The 6,606-nt window shown below is 41.4% G+C and overlaps 2 long non-coding RNA genes across 2 annotated transcripts; both read right to left on the minus strand.

Annotated features, from left to right (window-relative positions):
- LOC110270378 lies at positions 622 to 1,452 on the minus strand. The gene is made up of 3 exons (XR_002359857.1): positions 1,061 to 1,452; positions 896 to 989; positions 622 to 784 (listed from the first exon to the last, which is right to left on the minus strand). It is a non-coding gene; the product is annotated as an uncharacterized LOC110270378 (long non-coding RNA).
- Positions 4,643 to 5,547, minus strand: LOC110270379. The gene is made up of 3 exons (XR_002359860.1): positions 5,153 to 5,547; positions 4,988 to 5,081; positions 4,643 to 4,876 (listed from the first exon to the last, which is right to left on the minus strand). It is a non-coding gene; the product is annotated as an uncharacterized LOC110270379 (long non-coding RNA).

Below are 6,606 nucleotides of genomic sequence, written 5' to 3' on the forward strand. Positions count from 1 at the left end.
TTCAAAATGAAACTTGTCAATAGACATTCAGGTTCTTTCAAAGTCATTGAAACTTCTTTTATTGAAACCCCCAAGTCAAATTCAAAGGCATAAACCCTTTTCACATCCAAACAGCTTTAAAACACAAGTTTCATCTAAATAACCTTCTCCTGAAAGAGATACAATGCCTTTCTTAAGAAGCAAGACTAAATCACAATTTCCTCTTTATTAATTCATTTTGAAAGCATGAATCATCCTTTTCTCGATAATTCAAATAAAATAGTAGAAGTCTTTAACTCGTCATTTTCCAGACAACATTTCAATAAAGACTCGGATTTTATAGAAATTTCGGCAGCACCTCCCCTAAAACTTGGACTTTTGCCACCCGGTTCGGGTCCCAACTAAACCGTTTCTCATTCCTTTTCAATAGTTCAAAAATTGACTCAATTCAAACCAATCCTCGACGGATTAAACTCATTTCAAATCTTTAAAGAATCAACTTCAAACATTACATTTCATAAGCCGCGCAACAATTCAGCCAAACCAACATCCTTAGTCATTCGAGTCAATCAAATAATACATAAGGCAGGTACAATCACCAAATACACAATATCTCACATCAGTACCCATATGTAATAATTCCAATAATAAACTATAGTTTTCGGAAAGCGCCCCTACCTCAAAACGCAATTTCATAGCCCAAACGCGTCACATAATCCTTTCCGCCTTGACCCGAGGTCAACAATCAAAATCCCGACAGCCAAAACCTCGGTTCCAAGCCACTTTCGCAACGGTCTCAACAACTCTAATCGCAACATACAACAATCGAAACTCAATCGTATAGCAATTAACGCCACAAACCTCAGCGTATGATAACAGAACAGTAACAAAAGGGCTTTCAAATCAAAACGCTTACCGAACCGAAGAAAGAACGGTTGAACCGAAACAGCGGCGGTCTCCGAACCGGTTCGGCGGCAACCCGGCAGTCAGCCCCAAGCAGCAGCGGCGATCTGAACTACACGCAGCGACAATGAAGTTCCAGGAAACTCAACAGAAGGGAAACTCAACTTAAAAGCCTTACCGGCAGTGGAGCTCGGTGGCGGCAGCAGCGTTCCCGGCGGTTGAGGCTCGACTAGAAGCTCCGGCAGCGGCGGATCTGAACCCTCTCCTGACTGCGGTTCAACTAACCATCACCAGCAACGGCGAGCTCAGATGGTGGCAGTGGCTATGGCCGTTCCAACGGAGGCGGTGGTGTCCACGACGACGGCGCAGCTGTGGCGCTGGTTCTTCCCAGCTCGTCGAGGCTCAGGCCCGGTCTCTCCTTTCATCTGGACTCGACGGCGACACGGGCTTCAGGGAACGGCGACGATTTCCTCTGCGGCGGTGAGGACACAGCTGGCTTTGAGACTCCCGCTCCCTCTTCGCGTCTGTCTCTGGCAGTGGACTGAGCGGCAACGACACGGCTCCATAGGACGGCGACGCTCCTTGCACGATTCTGGCAGCGGCTCGTTGATAGACTGAATGACGGTGGCACCGAGACAGTGGCGTGGCAGCGAGACGTGGGTCGACAATTCCATAACAGTTCACCCTTGAACACATTTAAGGAAGAAGCAAAAATATCTGAAAATATAATCATATATACGATTTTCAAATACTTTGATTGTCATAAGCATAAGGATGTAAAGGTAGGAGTGTGATTGCAAAGCAAACGTTACAATGTAGGCTCAATGCAAAAGATAACACGGGTCAATCATGTGATAGAAGGGCAAGGCATCAAAGGCTATAAAACAGGATAGGGTTAAAACAACGTGCTTAACATCCGCACACTAATCTCATATCAGCCTCAGGGCTTCAACTATCCAACCTCATCAGGCACTTAACAATCCCCATATCCGATCATAAGCCTAACGACCGCAAACCCGTTTGCAAGGAACAAAACACCCACAACTCTTAATGTTGCACACCTACCGCTTCAACTTTCGTATGCACACATCACGTCTTAAAGAACTAACGCATCGCGTTAGTATATCTATAGATCGCACGTGATATCAAAACAATTCTCGAGTCTACTCAGAAGGATACAAGATTTAAAAAGGAGAGTCAAATGTCAAGGATAGCAATAATAGATTTGAGAGAATATATCCAATCCCAGATAACCAAGGATACTCAAGCAATGAAGTTTTCTAGACACAATTCAATTAACAACCCCAAAAATAACCCTTGAATCAAAGAAATCCAATAGGATCAACAAAGAGGAGGATCAGCGCATTAATTTGAACCAAATTCAAATTGGGTCGAGAAGTATGAGGTTTATAGAAGAGAATATTTCAGACCCAAGACAAAGCTCACAGAACTCGAGCACGATTAAAATACTTCCGAATACTTTGTTCATAAAAGAATCGAAAACTTGCGGAAAAATCATTTCGCAGTCTGGAAGAAAGTCAAGTAATAAACATTCTTCAAGAGAGTAACAAAAGAATAAACGTGACTTTGCTATAATACAACTTCATGTTGAAACAGATCATGTAGAATTCTAAAAACAAGGTGCACACAAGTTTGGCTAAAAGCTAAAATATTTCCTCAAATATTTTAGAAAAATAATTAGGTGCACAGCTTAACCAAAGGCAATCATAAAACTCAGAAAAGAAATCAAATGCTTGATCAAAAATTCCCAAAGCTCATATTCAAACAAGCGTGTATAAAATCATGGCAAAGATGAAAGAGAAAATTAAACTCTCTTTAGAAAGAAAATTCCGAGGTAAAAATTTGCTTACAATCTGGTAAGGAAATAGGTGGTGCGTTACAAACAAACCAATTTCCACTAAACAAGGGAGCTTTCCCAAAACCTCATTTAAAATGGCGCATGCCAACTTTAAATTAATTTCGTCAAAATTGGGCAATGGTTTCAATCTCAATCAAGCAACAAAAAAATAAATTCCATTTAATATTTCTTCAAAGAAAATCCAAAATTCCTTTAAAAGGTTCAAAACAAGACTCCAAAAGTGTTCTTGAAATCACCATCTCAGAAGAACATTCAAGAAGTTTAAGATGCACTTAAAAAGGAGTCAAGCCTTGTAAGAAAGGATCTTAATTTAAAGTAGTTCAAACAAGATCCACTAGACATGAAACATTAAACAAGTTTTAAATTGATCCAAAAGAATACAAAAGTCATAGAAAAAGACAACTCAACCATTAGTAATCTCTCAAGGATAAATCTTTGACTAAAAACTCTTGTAAAGACAATGAGAGGATAAACGGTGCATGAAATTGAAACAAATCAAGCTGACTCACATAAGAGTGAGATTCACACAAGAGGAAAAACCAAGATCAATGGCAATATCCACAAGATGTAAAAGATCAGTTAAAAACAAGGTCAAACATGACATTCATGGAAATGGAAGATTTAATAGAGAATTTAGTCCGTTCATAGGAAGAAAGCTATGAGTCCAACGTTTTCAAAAGAACAACAATGGCATAAACCATGTAGTATGCTAAATCAGACTCAAATCAAAATGAATTAAGTGAAGTTTATCAAACAAAACTCAACCGGGACAAAAGTGAAAAATCTTTCCTTTCCAAGATTTTGAAAAATATTCAAATACATAAATCAATGAAGATATGCATTAGAACTATAGTAAAATTACTAGAAAGTCAATTTACTTTTAAAGTAAGTGCAATTCCGTAAACCAGTAAAAATACAAGCGAGGTATTAGAGATAAGTAGTTGTTAAACTGTATAAGAAATCTCAAAGTTTCATATATAGATAAGTATATATCTAATCAACAGCAATTTTTATAAAATCCCAAAATTAGCTGTAATCACTGTCAAATAAGAGGAAAACTGAATCAACAAGTTCTCTAAGAATGAACACGGGACCCGGAGTTAAAAGTCACAGCACATTAAGACAAGTCCAAGACTATATCAAAGAATACTTGAATCAAGAAGAACTCAAACAGAGAAAGGACAGATGCAACAAGGATTTCAAACAAGCATATGCACTTAAGATCAAACAGGAATGCATATGATTGGAGGAATAGAGTTGAAAAACCAAGCTGCTTTTCAAGAGGATTAGCAAACAAGAACTTCAGGTTAGGGTATAAAAGAACAGGTCGACTCGAACAGAATTCAAGACACAAAACTGAATAGCCTCGAGAAATAGTTTCCAATGTTCCCAAAACTCGCGATTCGCTTTATTCAAAACTCGTATATCATCTATGATAACCCATCAGTGCTTCCATATACATAATTCACTAGTATTAAGCCGGCCAAACTTAATACCAAGGATCATGCAATGCAAGACTAACAGCGTTAATCAATAGATCGTCATGTGCATAAAGCTCTAATCCTCGTCATTCGACAAGACCTAATACATGACAAACACTCAGAGTATACAATTGAAGCATAGTCAGTCCATTCCTCAGGCTCTACAGGAAGAACTGCTCTGATACCATAATGTAACACCCTGACTACCAAAGGCAACGCTTCCGGCTGCGCAACTCGAGTATTCTATCTTTCACATCATCAAAATAATTGACTCAATTCAAACCAATCCTCGACGGATTAAACTCATTTCAAATCTTTAAAGAATCAACTTCGAACATTACATTTCATAAGCCGCGCAACAATTCAGCCAAACCAACATCCTTAGTCATTCGAGTCAATCAAATAATACATAAGGAAGGTACAATCACCAAATACACAATATCTCACATCAGTACCCATATGTAATAATTCCAATAATAAACTATAGTTTTCGGAAAGCGCCCCTACCTCAAAACGCAATTCCATAGCCCAAACGCGTCACATAATCCTTTCCGCCTTGACCCGAGGTCAACAATCAAAATCCCGACAGCCAAAACCTCGGTTCCAAGCCACTTTCGCAACGGTCTCAACAACTCTAATCGCAACATACAACAATCGAAACTCAATCGTATAGCTATTAACGCCACAAACCTCAGCGTATGATAACAGAACAGTAACAAAAGGGCTTTCAAATCAAAACGCTTACCGAACCGAAGAAAGAACGGTTGAACCGAAACAGCGGCGGTCTCCGAACCGGTTCGGCGGCAACCCGGCAGTCAGCCCCAAGCAGCAGCGGCGATCTGAACCACACGCAGCGACAATGAAGTTCCAGGAAACTCAACAGAAGGGAAACTCAACTTAAAAGCCTTACCGGCAGTGGAGCTCGGTGGCGGCAGCAGCGTTCCCGGCGGTTGAGGCTCGGCTAGAAGCTCCGGCAGCGGCGGATCTGAACCCTCTCCTGACAACGGTTCAACTAACCATCACCAGCAACGGCGAGCTCAGATGGTGGCAGTGGCTATGGCCGTTCCAACGGAGGCGGTGGTGTCCACGACGACGGCGCAGCTGTGGCGCTGGTTCTTCCCAGCTCGTCGAGGCTCAGGCCCGGTCTCTCCTTTCATCTGGACTCGACGGCGACACGGGCTTCAGGGAACGGCGACGATTTCCTTTGCGGCGGTGAGGACACAGCTGGCTTTGAGACTCCCGCTCCCTCTTCGCGTCTGTCTCTGGCAGTGGACTGAGCGGCAACGACACGGCTCCATAGGACGGCGACGCTCCTCGCACGATTCTGGCAGCGGCTCGTTGATAGACTGAATGACGGTGGCACCGAGACAGTGGCGTGGCAGCGAGACGTGGGTCGACCAAAGATTTTGGGCCTTACATGTCACGCGTACGTGTCAGTCACGCGTACGCGACGATTTTCCTTGCCACGCGTGTGCGTCAGGCACGCGCTCGCGTCATTGCGCGAACTCTAGTCCACGCATATGCGTCAGGTACGCGCACGCGTTGCTGTGAATTTCTCCAATTCGCGCGCACGCGTGAGCCATGCGTTCGCGTCGCTTCTCGCTGGTTATCTCCTTTATTTCTTGTGCTCCTTCCATTTTTGCAAGCTTCCTTTCCATCCTCTAAGCCATTCCTGTCCTGTAAAGCCTGAAAACACTGAACACACGGATCACGGCATCGAATGGTACGAGAAGACATTAAAAGTACACAATTTAAAGGCTTAGGAAGCAGGTTTTCAATCATAGAGCATAATTAGGAAGGAATTGTAAAATCATGCAAATAGTATGAATAAGTGAGTAAAGAGTTGATAAAAACCACTCAAATTAGCACAAGATAAACCACAAAATAGTGGTTTATCAACGGCAGCGGTGGTCGCTAACGCTGGAAGCTGCAGGACAGGAAACAGAGGCTACAACATTTGTCATGGAGGAGGAGAGGTAGGTCGTGGCTGAAAAGATTTCCGCTAGGATTGTTTGAAAATCAATTGATTATTAGTGAGAGATAGAGGATGGGGTTAGTGGTAGTGATGATGGTAAGGTAACGAGCAGATGAGGATGATGGAGTGGTTAGTGGGGAGGGAAAAGATGATACGGATGATGATAAGGGTAATTTGAAGTTTTTACATGATTTTTTAATGTTTAGATAATTTTATTGTATAGAACCTATGTTTTATGGGTCAAAATGATAATTTTTTTTATAGGTAGATTTGTTAGCGTCTTTAACTTTCGTGAATAAAAATGATAATTTACTGTAAAAAAAAAATAACTTTTAATGTTTATCTAATAGAATGAATGCTTAAAATTTTTTTTTTTTAAATGTTATTTG

Source organism: Arachis ipaensis, chromosome B01 (genome assembly GCF_000816755.2).
Source record: "Arachis ipaensis cultivar K30076 chromosome B01, Araip1.1, whole genome shotgun sequence".
Taxonomy (NCBI): Eukaryota; Viridiplantae; Streptophyta; class Magnoliopsida; order Fabales; family Fabaceae; genus Arachis; species Arachis ipaensis.